The sequence below is a fragment of the Schistocerca americana genome, chromosome 2 (genome assembly GCF_021461395.2).
Source record: "Schistocerca americana isolate TAMUIC-IGC-003095 chromosome 2, iqSchAmer2.1, whole genome shotgun sequence".
NCBI lineage: Eukaryota > Metazoa > Arthropoda > Insecta > Orthoptera > Acrididae > Schistocerca > Schistocerca americana.
The window spans coordinates 730246975-730267555 of NC_060120.1; positions in this window are offsets into that span (position 1 = coordinate 730246975).

The following is a 20581-nucleotide window of genomic DNA, read 5'->3' on the forward strand; positions in this document are numbered from 1 at the left end:
TAGACAGGAGTGAGAGTATTAGCAAAACAGCGATTGTGATGGTGGTAGTATTTACAGTAGTGAGATTATTCATATTACTGACATTTTTTGTAGGTAGTGATGTATAGCTTCAACGTATTTCCAAAACCTTATGTAATGAATATTTTCTAGCTAATCCCAAATTATAACGGACGTGTCTGTCTGGAGTGCACCGGCGTTACACACAAAAGGGACATCTAAATGCTTTTTGGTGGTCTGTGGAAATCCTTCCTCGAAACGCAAGTGATAAACAATGCAGACGTGTCGAGAAGAACAGTGGATAGACATTTATACAAAGGGCTAATGACTGACCAAGAATACTCGTCGCCGGCCGGTATTCTGCATAAGAGAAACTCATTTTTTCGCTAAACCTGAGCTTCGTCAAAAGATAACGGGGAACTTATCTTCCTGCAGGTGTACGACCACCCTGTAGCTCCCCGAAGACAATTCGCGAGGATAAGCGTCTTTATGACATGCTACGAGCCGTCATCCCGCCAGGAAGGCCCGTGACAAGGCGCATTTACGCATGTAGTGAAAGTCCGTCTACAAATGACTGCAAATGAAATATTTTAGGAGGCGTACAGCAGAAAGTTGGCACCCTGAACTGAGAATGAATAGAAGAACTGCTTACGAGGAATCGTCTATTGGCTGTCACTGATACATCATCAGTCAGTGATATCGCGACAAAATTACAGCAATCTAGAAGAGCAGGAGTGGGAAGACCTAGATCAAATCTTGCGAGCCAGAGAGTGGAGGGACATTTTGGTAGAGTGATGAAATTCTGTGATCACTTTTGGTGGATGTTTTCTGTAGAGACACTCACTGGTGAGTGAGACTTCGTGATGCCTCATGAGACTTCACGTTGGAAGTTCATCTCAAGACTTAGTCTGCACTCGCCCTTTGCGTTGATCCAATCACGTGATGACTTCGGTATACTCCATGTTTCTCTGATTCCCATTACAGTCTTTGCCGGATGTGGTTCCTGCTGATGCTTATTGTCTCGACCGTTCGTCTTTGTCTCCTTTTCTAAAGCCAGTATTCCATCTTTCACGCGACGCTGCTTCTGTAGTCTGACTCCCATACTCATTCGAGTTTTGACTATGCTACCAACACGTCCTTCTCAAGACTACCTTCATCCAGTTCAATCCGATAACTTGCGTGCCGCATGCAATACTTCCCACTCGCCAGTGGGCTGTGGTGGTAATCCTCTCAGCATACAGTAAGGGAAGAGCATATGCCCAGTCATCCGCCTCACATTTCCCGGCCGCACCCGGCCGCAGAGACGTGGAAGAAGACGACTGCCCAAGACATACACTACATTTGGCTGGCGTCTTCCATGCCAGCAAGCACGCAGTGCATGGCAAGTGGCTGACAATTGTTTACATGGTTTCCATGATGTTAGCCGCATTTGGGCAGCGAAATGAATCGATTTTAACACGTGAAAATTTATGCCGGACCGGAACTCGAACCCAGATTTCCCGCTTAACCCGAGCGCTCACCTTAATTGCCTCGGTCATCCGTGCACGCTTCCCATCCGACCCAATTTCCAAGCCTGTTACACAGCACAAGCGTAGTGTCAGCGCATTTTCTCTGATGTTTCGGCAGATATCTGCGACTTCGTTTTTGCAGTGTTTAGCTGGAGTCAACCCAAACAAATACTGCTCATCATGTTTTTCATGCGACGCTTAGTTTCGACAGAAAGCGCCACTTTGTTTTCCGTCGTAAATTAAAAGATTTTAAAGAGGAATTTTACTTGTTCCTTCGATAAAGCGATCCCAAATTAAGCTAGCCCGATATTCGTTTTATCGATACGTATCGCCCGCATCTCGTGGTCGTGCGGTAGCGTTCTTGCTTCCCACGCCCGGGTTCCCGGGTTCGATTCCCGGCGGGGTCAGGGATTTTCTCTACCTCGTGATGGCTGGGTGTTGTGTGCTGTCCTTAGGTTACTTAGGTTTAAATAGTTCTAAGTTCTAGGGGACTGATGACCGTAGATGTTAAGTCCCATAGTGCTCAGAGCCATTTGAACCATTTGATACGTATCAACGGTAACAGTTAAACGGTAAGGGTAACCAGTATTCCAGCAGCGATTCAGCGGCGCTGCTGCAAGGTGGCGGCAGTCTCTGCACAACAGGGAGCTGCAGTCGCTGCTCGAGCACTGATTATTCTTCGTGTTTCACTATTGCCGTTAATGCATATGGATAAAACAAATTACTCTGGAACCACTTTGTCTAATGGCCGAGTAAAATTCCTCGTTAAAAATGATCTTGTTTGTTACAGGAAACAACCCGACGCTTTCCGTTGACACTGGGCATCACATGAAAGATTTGATTCGCGGTATTTGTTTGGGTTACACACTGAAAAAACTGAATTGCAAATATCTGACGCAAAACCAGAGAAAATGTGTTTGACGACTCTCAGTAGAGAATGCCAGTACTTCGCCCTTTATACGAGGGTCTGAATTTAAATAGTGGCAACTACTTATTCACAACCGATACAAAAGAGTTGCTGTGCTTCAAAGTAATCACCAGCACTGTGTAGAACCCGTTTCCAGCGATGTGGAAGGCGCAGTATACCGTTGCAGAGCTTGTTCTGTTGATGGTGCGAATGGAGCGGTCTAAAGTTATGGTGATTCTCGTGTACGACTGTGATGGTGTTCCTAACGCATTACGTTCCTCCACGGCAGACCGTCAATGCACAGTGTTGATGTTCGTTTTTGGAGCATCAACTGCGACCAGCTTTGCGGAAGAAGCGGCGACACTTTCTGTGCAACCCACCCATCATTTTGCACGACAATGCGTGGACGCATACAGCGCAAGCTGTGGCTGCTCTGTTTGGCCGATGGGACTGGGAAGTGCTGTACCATCCACCATACTCGCCGGACTTTAGTCCTTGTGACTATGATTTGATTCCGAAGATGGACAACTTCCTGGCATTCGCTTCAGAACTGTTCCAGAGATTCGACAGGCACTAGACCGCTCCATTCGCACCATCAACAGAACAGGCTCGGCTAACGGTATACTACGCCTTTCACATCGCTGGCAACGAGTTCTACACAACGCTGGTGACTACTTTGAAGGACAGTAAGAGGTGCAAACATGTAACTCTTTTGTATCGGTTGTGAATAAATACACTCCTGGAAATGGAAAAAAGAACACATTGACACCGGTGTGTCAGACCCACCATACTTGCTCCGGACACTGCGAGAGGGCTGTACAAGCAATGATCACACGCACGGCACAGCGGACACACCAGGAACCGCGGTGTTGGCCGTCGAATGGCGCTAGCTGCGCAGCATTTGTGCACCGCCGCCGTCAGTGTCAGCCAGTTTGCCGTGGCATACGGAGCTCCATCGCAGTCTTTAACACTGGTAGCATGCCGCGACAGCGTGGACGTGAACCGTATGTGCAGTTGACGGACTTTGAGCGAGGGCGTATAGTGGGCATGCGGGAGGCCGGGTGGACGTACCGCCGAATTGCTCAACACGTGGGGCGTGAGGTCTCCACAGTACATCGATGTTGTCGCCAGTGGTCGGCGGAAGGTGCACGTGCCCGTCGACCTGGGACCGGACCGCAGCGACGCACGGATGCACGCCAAGACCGTAGGATCCTACGCAGTGCCGTAGGGGACCGCACCGCCACTTCCCAGCAAATTAGGGACACTGTTGCTCCTGGGGTATCGCCGAGGACCATTCGCAACCGTCTCCATGAAGCTGGGCTACGGTCCCGCACACCGTTAGGCCGTCTTCCGCTCACGCCCCAACATCGTGCAGCCCGCCTCCAGTGGTGTCGCGACAGGCGTGAATGGAGGGACGAATGGAGACGTGTCGTCTTCAGCGATGAGAGTCGCTTCTGCCTTGGTGCCAATGATGGTCGTATGCGTGTTTGGCGCCGTGCAGGTGAGCGCCACAATCAGGACTGCATACGACCGAGGCACACAGGGCCAACACCCGGCATCATGGTGTGGGGAGCGATCTCCTACACTGGCCGTACACCACTGGTGATCGTCGAGGGGACACTGAATAGTGCACGGTACATCCAAACCGTCATCGAACCCATCGTTCTACCATTCCTAGACCGGCAAGGGAACTTGCTGTTCCAACAGGACAATGCACGTCCGCATGTATCCCGTGCCACCCAACGTGCTCTAGAAGGTGTAAGTCAACTACCCTGGCCAGTAAGATCTCCGGATCTGTCCCCCATTGAGCATGTTTGGGACTGGATGAAGCGTCGTCTCACGCGGTCTGCACGTCCAGCACGAACGCTGGTCCAACTGAGGCGCCAGGTGGAAATGGCATGGCAAGCCGTTCCACAGGACTACATCCAGCATCTCTACGATCGTCTCCATGGGAGAATAGCAGCCTGCATTGCTGCGAAAGGTGGATATACACTGTACTAGTGCCGACATTGTGCATGCTCTGTTGCCTGTGTCTATGTGCCTGTGGTTCTGTCAGTGTGATCATGTGATGTATCTGACCCCAGGAATGTGTCAATAAAGTTTCCCCTTCCTGGGACAATGAATTCACGGTGTTCTTATTTCAATTTCCAGGAGTGTAGTTGCTGCAATTTAAGTTCCAACCCTCGTATATATACTGACAAGGTAGTGTAAACGCTTCCTTATTTTCAACAACCAGTTTCAAGAGATTTCGTCGTCATCTGCTAGTCTTCAAGCGCATTTGTTACAAAACGTGTTTATTGTGAATTGGAACCTCATCCCAAGTCGTCGTATTAGCGGATCAAATACAGCACATTATGTGAAGATTTGTCAGAAAGAGAACATTTACAATCAGAAAGCACTGAGTGCGAATGGCCCTATCAGAATATGTAGTTCTGACACACCTTTGTATAACGTGTTGCACTTTATCTACTAACATGGCGACTTGGCATGAGATTCCAATTCACGATGAACACGTTTTGTAACAAAATACTTGAAGACCGGAAGATGACAGCAATGTCTGTCGAAACCGGTTACCAAAGGTAAATAAGCTTTTATGCGATCTTAGCTGAAAAAAATTCCTTGCCGAGTAAAACAGATCGCTTCTTCTCATTTTTAGCATGAGTGCCAACAATCCAGTTTCTTAGTGCGGCTGCACACCACGCCCGATTTCTTGGCAAGTGAAGGCTTCATGGATAGGTGATACTACGACAGTAGTGGGTAACAGGCTGGGTACTTGAGTCGGATAGAAAGCGTGCTTGTATGGCCGATTCAGGATCGATGGTAGCAGTGGGTGTCGTGTCTAATGTTGGTTCCACCAGAAGCTTTATTTTTTGTTATTGATTAGTTACCTTCTTTACTTCCAGAAGGGCACAACTGCCTGTTTAGCCTGCCTTTCTGCACCACAAAATAAAATAAAAGGAAACTGGAGAGCAGCGTTTCGGGGGCGGGAAGAGGGAGGCGTCATGGCCAGGCCTCAGGTTTCGAACCCTAGCCACCCTGCCTCCACCGGCCTGACGCAGACTCCTTTACTTAATATTTTTTAAAAAAGCGGTTAAGGAAAACAAGAAAAGAAAACAATAAAATGTGGCGTAATGGCTAACCTATTAGTCTTTAATTCAAATTTTTGTATTAACGTGGGATTGAGGCTCTCGAGTGGCAACTTACTTTTTTTTCCAGAATGAGATCTTTACTCTGCAGCGGAGTGTACGCTGATATGAAACTTCCTGGCAGATTACAACTGTGTGCCCGACCGAGACTCGAACTCGGGACCTTTGCCTTTCACGGGCAAGTGCTCTACCATCTGAGCTACCGAAGCACGACTCACACCCGGTCCTCACAGCTTTACTTCTGCCAGTATCTCGTCTCCTACCTTCCAAATTTTACAGAAGCTCTCCTGGGAACCATGCAGAACTAGCACTCCTGAAAGAAAGGATATTGCGGAGACATGGCTTAGCCACAGCCTGGGGGATGTTCCCAGAATGAGATTTTCACTCTGCAGCGAAGTGTGCGCTGATATGAAACTTCCTGGCAGATTAAAACTGTGTGCCCGACCAAGACTCGAACTCGGGCCTTTGCCTTTCGCGGGCAAGTGCTCTACCATCTGAGCTACCGAAGCACGACTAACGCCCGCTCCTCAGAGCTTTACTTCTGCCAGTATCTCGTCTCCTACCTTCCAAACTTTACCGGTCGTGCTTCGGTAGCTCAGATGGTAGAGCACTTGCTCGCGAAAGGCAAAGGTCCCGAGTTCGAGTCTAGGTCGGGCACACAGTTTTAATCTGCCACGAAGTTTCATATCAGCGCACACTCCGCTGCAGAGTGAAAATCTCATTCTGGAAACATCCCCCAGGCTGTGGCTAAGACATGTCTCCGCAATATCCATTCTTTCAGGAGTGCTAGTTCTGCATGGTTCGCAGGAGAGCTTCTGTAAAGTTTGGAAGGTAGGAGGCGAGATTCTGGCAGAAGTAAAGCTGTGAGAACCGGGCGTGAGTCGTGCTTCGGTAGCTCAGATGGTAGAGCACTTGCCGGCGAAAGGCAAAGGTCCCGAGTTCGAGTCTCGGTCGGGCACACGTTCCTTTTTTTTAAATTTTCGTTTGTAAATGCTGTGTAACATATCTACGATGTATTTATGGATCATTTTCTGTGTGCCTTTGTTTAAGTAAAAAAAAACAAAAAAACAAAAAAAAGCGGTTCAGACAACCGCTCTCACGCCTTATTCGGGAAATCCGAGTTCGAGGCCCCGTCCGCTACTGATTTTTATATCTTAGCATCGATTCATTTCGCTGCCCAAATGCGGCTAGCATCATTGAAAATCTTTAAATAGTATTTGTATAACCGTCTGCAGTTATAGGTCGGTTTTCCGAAAGTATTAGCATTGCAGCCCACGATGAGGGCCTCACAGCCGACGCGCTCGTCGTTCAAGTGGACACAATGTGAGGGAAATGGCTCTCTGACCACTATGGAGTTTTACATGCAGCCTAGTTGTCGAGTTGGCAACCAACGGATCGAATTTTAACCGTATGACGTTCGTTGTGAGATTAACTCTTGGTAGCAGATTTTAAAACTTAAATCATTATTGGAATGAGACTGCCAAAGCACCGTCAGTCGGGAGAAAGACTACTGGCTTCAGACAACAAAACGAAAGTCGAATGTTCGTAAGAATAAGCATCGTACGGGGATTAAAGCCAACAAACATTTTAACGGCAATTGGAACAACATGCAGTAGATGATATTTTGTTTTTGTGGTTGCTTTTCTAAACCACGAAATAATAAGTGTACGAGACAATTGGCACTGCTTACTTGTAACAATTTTTTCTTCTACAATGATGGAGCAATTCAAAATGCATTGTTAGAGCTACCTACAACTCCTTCTCAGAAAAAAACTAACTATTCACAGTAAGGGTAGACAGTGTTACAAAACATGCTTTCTATGTACCACTCGTCTCCCTAGCGACACTTCCATCCCATTTTAAAAATCACCAAATTAAAATTTGTGAACTGTACATAGGCCTAGTATTCGTAAATCACTTGGTTGCTAGACTCCTTGTTTCTGAACTGACAGAAATTGACTTCAGGCTGCCCCTGCGATGTGTCTGAATACTGCCATTAATACACTGAAGCTCCAAACAAACTGTTATAGGTATGCGTATTCAAATACAGAGATACGTAAACAGGAAGAATACGGTGCTGCGGTCGGCAAAGAATATCTAAGACAAATGTCTGGCGTAGTTGTTAGATCGGTTATTGCTGCTACAACGGCAGGTTATCAAGATTTAAGTCAGTTTGAATGTGGTATTATAGTCGGCGCACGAGCAATGGGACACAGCATCTCCAAAGTGGCGATGAAGTGGGGATTTTCCTGTATGACCATTTCACGAGTGTACCGCGAATATCAGGAATCCGGTAAAACATCAGATCTTCGACATCGCTGCGACCCGAAAAAGATCATGCACAAACGGGACCAACGACGACTGAAGAGAATAGTTCAACGTAAATTGCTGCAGATTTCAGTGCTGGGCCATCAACAAGTGTCAGAATGCGAACTGTTCAACGAAACTTCGTTGATATGGGCTTTCGGAGCCGAAGGCCCACTCGTGTACCCTTGATGACTGCACGACACAAAGCTTTACGCCTCGCCTGGGCCCGGCAACGCCGACATTGGACTGTTAATAACTGGAAACATGTTGCCTGGTCAGATGAATCTCGTTTCAAATTGTATCGAGCGGATGAACGTGTTCGGGTATGGAGACAACCTCGTGTATCCATTGACCCTGCATATCAGCAGGGGACTGTTCAAACTGGTGGAGGCTCTGTGATGGTGTGGGTGGTCTAGATACAACTCTGGCAGATGACACGTACCTAAGCATCCTGTCTGATCAGCTGCATCCATTTATGTCCATTGTGCAGTCCGACGAACTTTGGCAATTCCAGCAGGACAATGCAACACCTCATACGTCAAGAATTGCTACAGAGTGGCTGCAGGCACACTCCTCTGAGTTTTAACACTTTCGCTGGCCGCTAAACTCCCCAGACATGAATATTATTGAGCACTCTGGGATGCCTTGCAACGTGCTGTTCAGAAGAGACCTCCACTCCCTCACACTCTTGCGAATTTATGGACTGCCCTGCAGGGTTCATGGTGTCGGTTCCCTCTAGCACTACTTCAGACATTTGTCGAGTCTATGCCACGTCGTGTTTTGGCACTTCTGCGTGCTCGCGGGGGCGCTACACGATATTAGGCAGGTGTACCAGTTTCTTTGGTTCTTCAGCTTAATAATAATAATAATAATAATAATAATAACACAGTGTCGAAGGAGTTTCGGTGTATTTCATTTCTTCTTCACGGCAAAGACACCATTACCGAAGAATTATGGAAATGATCAGAACCATAGATTACTGGTAATTTTCACTTTTTGAGGAAATTAAACAAGCAAACACCATCCGAATAGGCCTTAAAGGCCCAACGGTACCGATCAGCTGCCGTGTCATCCTCAGCCCACAGGCGTCAAAGGATGTGAATACAGAGGGCCATGTGGTCAGCAGACCACCCTCCCAGCCGTTGTCAATCTTCGTGACTGGTGTGGCTGGTTTTCAGGCAAGTAGTTTCTCAGTTGGCTACAAAAGGACTGAGTGCATCTCTCGGCAGACCCGGATGGTCACCCATCCAAGTGCTAGCCGAGCCCGACAGAACTTAACTTCGATGATCTGAGGGACCCGGTGTCACCACTGCGGCAAAACAAAATTTACCAGAAGCGGAAAATAGGCGTATTCCATCCACTACATAAACAGGGAGACGAACAAAATGTCAACAGTTATGAAGGAGTGCATACAAAATATTATCAGAAAGTCTCTCGAACAGCACTAAAGTAACTTTAGATAAATAACTAGGAAAACATCAGGGAGATTTTAGTAAAGGAGAATATTGCGCAGAACAAATTGTAGCTTAAAATCAATAATTCAGCACAGAATGTCAACTAGAAAACCTGTAATACTATTACTTATCGATTTCAAGAAAGCGTCTGCTCAAATAAACAGAAAAACAGTAGATTAAATCATTAGATAATTGGTTGTTGAAGAGAAACTAGCAAACATCAGTCGCGAAACTCTGAAAAACAAGAAATTCGAAGTTAAAGACATAGTGGACATATCTGATTCATTAAAAATGAAAACTGATGTTAAATAGGGGGGCGGATTATCACCTTTACTGTTTAACTAGTCTATGTTTTAGAAAAAATAATAAATGGAATTAAGATAAACTACCTGTCTTTTGAGACGGGTTTGTAACACTCAGACTATCTGACAGAACTGGTAAAATAAATCTTCTGGAAAAATAGTGAGCAGAAATGGTATCAAAATTTCAGGCGAAGAAACATAATTTATAACAAATATAAATAAAGGAACCAAAATGCATGAATCACAAAGACATAAAACAGAGTGAGTTAGTAAATATGTTATAGTAACTGTACAGCAGATTGGGCTAGAAAAATTTACGTTAGATGCAAGATTTAATGCCAACGCCCATGTCGCAGCGGTAACACCGGTTCCCGTCAGATCTCCGAAGTTAAGCGCTCTCGGGATCGGCTAGCACTTGGATAGGTGACCATCCGGTCTTCTGAGCACTGTTGGCAAGCAGGGTGCACTTAGCCCCTGTGAGGCAAATTGAGGAGCTACTTGACTGAGAAGTAGCGGCTCCGGCCTCGAACACTGACAACTGCAGGAGATTGGAGGGCTGACCACATGCCCCCCCCCCCCCCCCCCCCAATATCCGCATACAGTGCCGCCTGTCGGCAGAGGATGACACGGCGGTCGGTCAGTACCATTGGGCTTCCGTGGCCTGTTCGGATGGAGAGGAGTCGGAGTAAGAGTCAATAAAATGAAAGAAAAAATAGTTTGATAAAAAATATCTACAAGAAGAAATGCACTTATAAAAGACAAAACCAAAAACATTATGTCGTAGTGGTGAGACCAGCTTTTTTGTAGCAAGGCTGATGATAAATGTGGACAGAATAAATGTACGTGTAGCCATTGCAGAGATGATATTGTGCTGTCAGTTCGTTTATCGTTGAGAATGAATAATGAAGTAGTTTCTGGTCTTTTGTGGGAACTTCATACAACTCGGAGAAGGCATTTCCAAGATATACTTAAGTAAACGTGACGTATACGAATCCGGTACAAAATACAAACGCGTGTAGTGGGTGAACTACTTGAGGAAGATGTTGTTCATACCTTCATTCCAGAAGTTAAAAACCCCAGCACGTTGTCACATATTAATGGTATATTTGAAAAAAGTAACTTAAGTAATTACTGAGCCGCGGTATAGAGGTAGCGTCTTTGAATAGTAATCGAAAACGTCCTCGGTACTGAGTTCGAACACCGCCACCACTTAGAATTTGTATAAAAATCATCAGCAGTGGTGACCGAAGACTTCCGGCAGAAGAACGACCTCGTCAAAGAGGGCGTAGGAGCGGACAGAGCTTCAGGGCACTCTCTTGCTCTTGGCGCGGGATACTGCCCCTAAAGGCAGAAGAATCAGCAATGATCAACGGCATGAGGATGCAAAAGGCAACGAAAATCACTGCGTTAAAGATACGTAATGTTTATTCACAGGATATGTGGCCTATAACTGAAAACTGTCGTCATGGTCTCTCCACTGGGAAAAGATTCCGGACTAGTTCGCCATTCGGATCTCCGGGAGGGGACTGTCAAGGGGCAGGTGGCCATGAGAAAAAGATTGGATAATCAACGAAAGGATAACGTTCTATGAGTCGGGATGTGGATTGTCTGAAGATGACAGTGAAGCTAAAAAATCTGAAAAGGGGAAATGCTAAGGGTAAATCTGGACATAGGGGGTCAGTGAAGTGAAATGGAAAGAAGACAAGGATTGCTGGTCACATGAGTATAGGGTAATATCAACAGCAACAGAAAATGGTATAACGGTAGTAGGATTCGTTTGAATAGGAATGTAGGGCAGAGAGCGATTTACTGTGAACAGTTCAATGATAGCATCGTTCTCAACAGAATCGACAGCAAACCAATTCCGACAACAGTAGTTCAGGTATACATGCCGACGTCGCAAACAGAAGACGAAGACGTAGAGAAAGTGTATGAGGAGCGGGTTATTCACTGCGTAAAGGGAGATGGAAATCTAATACTTGGATTTGGAATGCGGTTGTACGGAAAGGAGCAGAAAAAGAGTTACGAGAGGATGTGGGCTTGGTAACAGGAAAGAGAAAAGCGGAAGAATAATTAAATTTTGCAATAAAAAATGGTTCAAATGGCTCTGAGCACTATGGGACTTAACATCTGTGGTCATCAGTCCCCTAGAACTTAGAACTACTTAAACCTAACTAACCTAAGGACATCACACACATCCATGCCCGAGGCAGGATTCGAAGCTGCGACCGTAGCGGTCACGCGGTTCCAGACCTGAAGCGCCATTAACCGCACGGCCACACCGGCCGGCAAATTTTGCAATGAATTTCAGCCCGTAATAGCGAATAATATGTCAAGAATTAGAAGAGGAGGAGTTGGAAAATTTCAATTAGTTGGCATAATGGTCAGACAGCGATTCTGAAGTCAGATACTGGATTGTAAGGCGTATCCAGGAGCAGATATATACTCAGATCACAATTTAATAGTGATGAAGATTAGGCTGAAGTTTAAAAAACTAGCCAGGAAGATTCAATAAGCAAAGAAGTGGGATACGGAAGTACAGCGGAATGAAGAGACACACTTGAAGTTCTTTGAGGCTGTAGATAGTGCGATAGTGTATAGCTGAATAGGCATTTCAGTCGAAGAGAAATGGACATTTCTAAAAATGGTAGTCACAGATGTTGGAAAGAAAAATGTTGGTATACGGGAGGTACCTCCGAAGAACCGTGGGTAACAAATACTTATTGATCGATGAGAGAAGGAAATACAAAAATGTTCAGGGAAATCTAGGAGTACAGAAATACGGGTCACTTAGGAATGACATAAATAGGAAGACCAGGGAAACTAAGACGAATGGCTGCATGTAAAATGTGAACAAAACGAATTAAAATCAGGGGTGGCAACATTAAGAGTGCAGTGGGAATTCCACTGAGAAAACAGATAGGTGGAAAGAGTACATCGAAGGCCTCTATGAGGGGTAACATTCGTCTGATGACGCGATAGGAGAAGAAACAGAGTGAGTATACTCGTGGAGGAGACAGGGAATGCAATATTAGAATCAGAATTTAAAAGAGCTTTGGAAGACTTAAGATCGAAAAAGGCAGAAAATGTAGATAACATTCTATCACAATTTCTAAAATCATTAGGGGGAAGTGGCAATAAAACGACTATTTACTTTGCTGTGTAGAATGCTTGAGTCTGGCGATATACCATCAGACTTTCAGAAAAACATGATCCACACAATTTCGAAAATTGCAAGATCCTACAAGAGCAAGAATTGTCGCACAAATTGCTTCACATCCAAGTTGCTGACAAGAGTAATATACAGAAGAATTCGAAAAGAAAATTGAGGCTCTGGTAGATGAGTATCAGTTTGGCTTTAGGAAAGGTAAATGCACCAGAGAGGCTGTTCTAACGTTGCACTTGATAATGAAAGTAAGATTAAAGAAAAATAAAGACACGTTCATAGGCTCTGTCGACCTGGGAAAAGCGTTCGACAATGTAAAATGATACAAGATTTTCGAAATTCTGAGAAAAGCAGTGATAGGCTTTATGGTAAGACGGGTAATATACGATATGTACAAGAACTACGAGGGAATAATAAGTGTGGAAGACTAAGAACGAAGTTCTCGGATTGCAAAACTCACTCTTTCGCTCTTACTGCTCAATCTATGCACCGAACAAGCAATGATGGAAATAAAAGGAAGGTTCAAGAGTTGAATTAAAATTCAGGATGGAAGGGTATCAATGATAAGATTCGCTGATGAGATTAATATCCTCAGTGAAAGTGAAGAAGAATTACACGATTTGGTGAGTGGAATGAATAGTCAGATTTGTACAGTATGTGGACTGAAAGTAAAATGAAGAAAGACCATAGTAACGAGAAGCAGCAGAAATGAGCACAGCGAGAAACTTAATATCATAAATGTTGATCACGAAGTACACGAAATGAAGGAATTCTGTTACCTAGGCAGCAAAATAACCCATGATGTCGGAGCGAGAAGACGTAAAAAGCAGACTAGCAGTGGCAAAAAGGGCATTCCTGGCCAAGAGAAGTCTACTGATATCAAACATAGGCCTTAATCTGAGGAAGATATTTCTGAGAATGTACGTTTTGAACACAGCATTGTGTAGTAGTGAAACATGGACTGTGGAAAAACCGGAAAAGAAGAGAATCGGAGAATTTGAGATGAGGTGCTGCAGAAGACTTAAAAATTAGCTGGACTGATAAGGTAAGGAATGTGAAGATTTGACGAGGATAAAAATATGTGGAAAACACTGACAAGAAGAAGGGACAAGATAGTAAGATTTGTTAAGACATTTCGGAATAACTTTCATGTTACTAGAGAGAGCTGTGGAGGTAAAAAATGTAGAGGATGACAGAGATTGGAATACATTCAGCAAATAATTAAGGCGGTACGCTGTAAGTGCTGAAGCTTGGTTGCCCCGCAGGATGTTTCGTGGTGTGGTTCAAACAAGCCTACCACTTCGAAAAGTCTTAAGGTGGCTTCGGAGTCGTCAAATACCTACAGGGAGGTTGGTTTCCCCAACCGGGGGGCGTAGTTTTAGCGAAGGGATGTGCTTCCCTGGCATTGAAACCCAGTTGGCAATGAGTGCCCTTTATCAACCATGAGCCTTTCACAGTAACATCTCTCTAGTGGAAAACAGTGGTCTTTTGATATCCGCGTTGTCCATAGCCCGCGTTTCGAGAAAGAGCGTTCACAGGCCACCAAAAAGCATTTAGCTGCATCTGTACGCAAAGTCTGTGCATCACAGCCACACAGTGTCCGTTGTACATGTACTCTGACATTCACTACAGTTTATATTCTGTCTTCAAGACACTAAATCAATTTTAAGGAAGGGCCCTTCGCGTCAAATGAGTAGAATTTTTAAAAAGGATTCATCCGGTTTCTACAAGACTACTTCTACATGATTAAAGCTAGAAATTTGGAGTAAATTTTTAAAGTAACGAAACTAAACGTTTATCCTGGCGCCAGTTGTAAGTTGACGGTTCATATGGCTACCGATAAGTTTCTGGTGTAACTAGCTCGCTTGTTCATTATACAATGTGCGTCGACTCGAGATGGCCACATCACAGCAACAAAAGTCATTATTCGATCTTCGTTGGACGTAGCTCCACGGCAGTGGCACCTACAGCTAAGAGTATTTCTTAATAATGACCTGCTTGTACGTTGAATAGGTAGTATGGGCGTACGGATGTCACTTTGCGCTATTAGCCATGAAAGGTAGCATGATGTCATCGTGTGTGATTTGTTTTTGTGAAAGAATCAGTCGGTATGTCTAGCCTTCAGCAACTACTATGGGTGATCCATGACGGTGCATAGCAACAGCAGGAAACACCGTAACTCCAGACATGCTGATAAAAGTATGGGACGAATTTGACCGTCTTCCGGTGGAGAGCGTATTGAACATTTGTGAAAGGCAAAAGTTTGTGCCTAAACGCAACTGTAAAACCATCAATAAGCTGTACGTGTATGTGTCTGACTGATTCACCGTTGTAAAATTAGATGTTTATTTTGAAAACAAAAAATTTGAAGCCATATGAGTAGGTTGAAATTTATCCCGGTTTTTTACACTCATTAAGAAGATGTGATCTTCTGAAAATCGACGAATGGCTTTGAAACACCTGCATAAATATTTTCAACTTCATTGCACAGTGTATCTGAAATACGCTGCAATCAAAATAGAAGTACGTATTTGACACCAAGGAACGTTCGTTAAACTTGATGTAGTGATTAATCTGTGACCTAAATATCTTCACTTGACCAGATCTAATTGTTTGGAAATAAATATTCAGTACAACAGCTTTTGGTGGTGTATTCTTCGAACAACAGAAATTTTTTTCCTTCTTTACGAAGCATAGATTCGTTATCATTTAATCAATGGAAATGTGGAACCCTAGGGAACGGGTTATAATCATAACAATAAAATGTATATTCGAGCTCTGTTACTTTTAAGAATGTAATGTCTCTTTAATCTACGGCAGTGCTTTGTGTATGGATAAAAATACTTTTCATACAAACTCGAACTGTAGGTCTACATCAAGGACTGATTTATTTAAAACGAGCTGAGAATTTCCCAAATATGAGTTCGTTTCATTTTAAGACATAATGAAACGAAGCGTTGGGTAGTCTTGGTTAGGTCCCAACACCTTCCGGAAACTGTCGATTTATTCAGTCTGGTATTTTCTCGACTCCATTAGCAAACAATATTTTCGGAAACATCTCTGTAGTTAAGCCGTACAATACTCCGGAAGTTTCTCAAGGAAAGCTGCGCTGTCTCCCATGCCCACAATCTTGATGGAACCAGGGTACCACACTTTCGATTCAGCCGTATATTGGAAAAGCGTGATCGCACACATTTCCGCTACAGATCGAGCACAAACCAGTCCCGACTGACATCGCCAAAACTCTTTAGCGGAACAGCGGACCTCTATGTGCTGACCGAACCAGTCCAGCACTTCAACGCTTCCTGCTGCTGGAACATGATACAATCCAGCCGTCGGCATACGGAAATTTCCAAGTCGGTATTGATTGCTACATCCGGTTATGTGTGTTAGGGACAACTCTGTCCTAAGGCAAGACCAAGCGAGGTGGTGCAGTGGTTAACAAACTGGACTCGCATTCAGGAGGACGACGGTTCAATCCCGCGTCCGGCCATCCTGATTTAGGTTTTCCATGAATTCCCTAAATCACTCCGGGCAAATGCCGGGATGGTTCCTTTGAAAGGGCACGGCCAACTTCCTTCCTCATCCTTCCCTAATTCGATGAGACCGATGATCCCACTGTTTCGTCTCTTCCCCCAAACAACTCAACGCAACCCCCAATGCACGTTTTTCCGCTTTATGAAGTGTCGAGAATGCACACTTGCTGATCACAAGTGTCCATACACCTGTTAGTGGACATTAATATGTGGACGTGACCCTCCTTCGCCATTATGACGGCTTGAGCTCTACTGGGGTGCCTGAATGTCTGCAGAGGAATGGCAGGCCATTCTTTCTCAGGAACCGGAATCAAAGAAAAAACTGACGTTGGATGCTGGGTCCTGGAGAGACGTAGACGCTCTGAATAATTCCAAAAGAGTTCCACTGGCTTCAGTTCGGGACTCTAGGCAGGTCAGTGCGTTTCAGAAATGTTATTGTCCACACACGTGCTGCTTACGACAATGTGCACTGACATGCTGGTACAAGCAGTCATCGTCTCACACTTATTCCTGTACTGTACACATCAAAAGCTTTTCATGTCCTTTCGTATTTAGCATTTTCCTAGACGCAATAAGGTGAACACACCCTAACCACACACTGTAACACCATATCTTCCACACTTCATTGTTGGCACTGTATCTGATGGTAGGTAACGTTCTCCAGACATTCGCCGAAGTCAGACCCTTTCACAGGATTGCCGCGTGGTACTGCGTGATTCAACACTCCAAATCACTCATTTCCAGTCTTCTATTGTCCAGTGGTGTCACTCTTTACACCACACTCCGCAATAGTCGACAGCCCCTATCCATCAATACGTGAGGTCATCTTAGTCTCGGTTTAGCTACAGTTGTTCCTTCGCTTTTCCACTTCTTCATCACACCAACAACATTCGACTTGGGCAGCTTTAGAAGGGTTGAAATCTCACTGATGGGTTTGTTACTCAGATGACATCCAATGGCTGGTCACTGAGCTATCCTAACCGACTCAGTCTGCTGTCATTGCTTCTCTACTGATAACGCATTCATCCATGCACAAGTACTATGCTAGTCTCTGTAACGTTCCAATTTTAATATGTCTAGCGCCAAAGCGAGTACATCGGCAACACAATACTCCCTGCCTACTTTTATACTAGCTCACGACGTCTAGCGGTCCGTTCCGCATTACATAGGGGTATCGGGATACTTTTGATGAGATACGGTGTACGCTTCTTTCGATGGTGATGACGAGTGTCTGTGTAATGTATTGTGTTTTTATTGTTATGGATGAGCATGATACGAAATAAAATGATAATGTGTAAGGCGATGCCACATTATCTTACTTAATGAGGCACTTTGAAAAGACTATCTGACTCATCACGTACGTAGTATGATTATTATGTAGCTTACGTCTTCACAGTTCCTTCGCCTTCCAGAAAATTGCTGGTTTTGAGAATGCCATCCATTGCTAAGATTTTGACCCACTGCTAGACCTCCGTACTGCCTTGTATTAGAAATTAGATATGGAGAGGAGTTCACTAGAGTGTATCCCATTTTACAAAAAATAGAAAGGAAATTTTGGAAATTTTTTCGTAAGATCTAATGGGATCAAACTGCTGAGGACATCGGTCCCTACGCTTACACACTACTTAATCTAACTGAAGCTAACTACCACTAAGGACAACAACCACACCAAAAAAATAATAGATAATACTTTCAGTTTCAGTATTTCACATACATTTAGTGTTCAGATTAGTTCAGTTTGAAGTGGCCTTTTTGAATTAATCATACAATTTTCTTTGAAGTAAGTAGAAATGATTAAGAGGAGATGAGAAATATAAATGTGGTTGGCAAAACTGCTATGTAGGACACTGGCGCTCCAGACTATAAGTCAGATATCTTAGTCATTGGGCCGGCCACTGAGTAGGCGACTGCCGGCTAACGTAAGGGCAATGCGAGTCGCATAGCTCGATCGCAAAGCCCTCAGATCCGCAAGGCAAATACGAGTATCCTTAATTGTGCGACCTCGTCATCACTCACTTACGCATCACCATTCATGGCGTGACATTCCTCTGCAGGCAAGAACTACTTCTTGCGTAGCGTAAAGACACTGCACTTCGTCTCATTAACATTCCTTAACGTTCCTTATAATGATCTAATTGAAAGCTTATTAGCCTTAATTTATTTGTATGTATGTACGTGTGTGTGTGTGTGTGTGTGTGTTGTGATACGAGTGTATTGACCGGATATATAGTGTGAAACCTAACTGCACCGATAAAATTTCTGAGGTATATTTTGAGTAGTTTAGATTAAGGAACCCTTGGTCCCCAGTGGCTCGTTATGTAGAATGCAAGTGCTACTCTGAGATGAAGAGGTTGGCACAAGAGAGAAATTCGTGGTGGGCCGCCTCAAAACAGCCAGTAAACTGATAAAAAAATTGCAGGTAACATGAAGACTGATTGTTAAATGACAATGTTGTGTAGATCATGACATGCTGTGGGCATTAAGTCGTTTTTTTTTGTGTGTGATATCAGCTGATAATTCTCAAGGTGCAGCAGTTAGACAAAGGGTGAAGAAAAGAAATAAAACGTTTGTTTCCAATTAAAAAGAAATCCCTCTCGTGGAGAAATTTGTTACGGGTGTGACCCCACGTACAGGAAAGACTGTCGAATCACTAACCTACCGTGGAAGGACGGGGCCCAGCTGTAACTCCAGATGAGTTTACCGAGACAATACCAGACACTGCAACGAAATGCAGCGCTGCAGAAACGGCAACAGCAACAACCCTCAACCTTGTTTTCGGAACGTCCTTGTAACTGGTCCTACGACACTGTGTGGTTCCCGGGAACCTGCTGCACTTGGCCACTGGCCTTGCATTCATTCCTTTAACCTACATTCTATGACTGAGGCCCTATTTTGTAGAGTTACAGCTTTTTATGCTCGTGTCTGTTGAATACTGATTTTTATTTTTGGAATTTTTCGTTTTGGATTTCCTGAAACAGTTCACTCACATTTGCGCTTAGATTCATTGCAGATCTCGGGGAGAGACAAAGCGCCAAGTTGACATATTTTACGTATTTACATTCAGTACGTCATATGGAAAAAGGTACTGGGGTAACTCGTCTTTAAGAAAGAGAGTCTTCTTTGCGCAAAAACGTACTGTAAGAACGATATGTGGTGCTCACTCACGATCATGTTGTACACAGCCGTTCAAGGAGTTGGGTATTCTGACTACTGCATCACAGTATATTTATTCACTCATGAAGTTTGTTGTAAATAATCCACTACAGTTCAATGATGCACATAATTACAAGAAGGAAAAATGACATACATTACTCCATCTTAAAATTGTCTTTAGCGTGAGAAAGGGTGCGCAATTCTGAAACAAATTGTTTATCACTTACCTAGTGATATAAAATATCTGACAGACCTCAAACTAAAATTTGGGTAACATTTGGAAACAAATTGAAAAAGTTGTTCGTTGACAAATCCTTCTATTCCGTAGAACAATTTATGTTGTAATAATAGACGGTGGGTAGTAACTACTAATTCACATCTGTATGTTAAAAAAATACTCATAAATGTTTAGTGCAGCATATAGCTGTGTTAATAAATTAATTTGCATAGACATGGACTGTGCAGCTGGTCCCGAGGGAGGTTCGAGTCCTCCCTCGGCCATGGGTGTGTGTGTGTTTGTCCTTAGGATAATTTAGGTTAAGTAGTGTGTAAGCTTAGGGACTGATGACCTTAGCAGTTAAGTCCCATAAGATTTCACACACATTTGAACATTTGAATTTGCATTGCTATGTGAATGTAAAATTACTCGTTCCACATCATTACGGTTTATAGAGCAATATGGTCCAAGGAACGTGAAACAAGCAAAGTAACTAACTTAGTCGGGAGGACGACGGTTCAATCCCGCCTCCGGCCATCCTGATTTAGGTTTTCCGTGATTTCCCTAAATCGCTTCAGGCAAATGCCGGGATTGTTCCTTTGAAAGGGCACGGCCGATTTCCTTCCCCATCCTTCCCTCACCCGAGCTTGCGCTCCGTCTCTAATGACCTCGTTGTCGACGGGACGTTAAACACTAATCTCCTCCTCCTCCTCCTAACTAACTTAGTTTTAGCGATTTCGGCATTAATAATCGAAACATTATTGTCATTATTGATATGGAAGATACTTAAATTAATTAATGTTTCAAGAACAAATTTTAGTCAATAGCACACGAGCTTCGAGTGTAAAATAAAACTGCTATTATCTTCTTTTAAGCTCTATGTTCAAA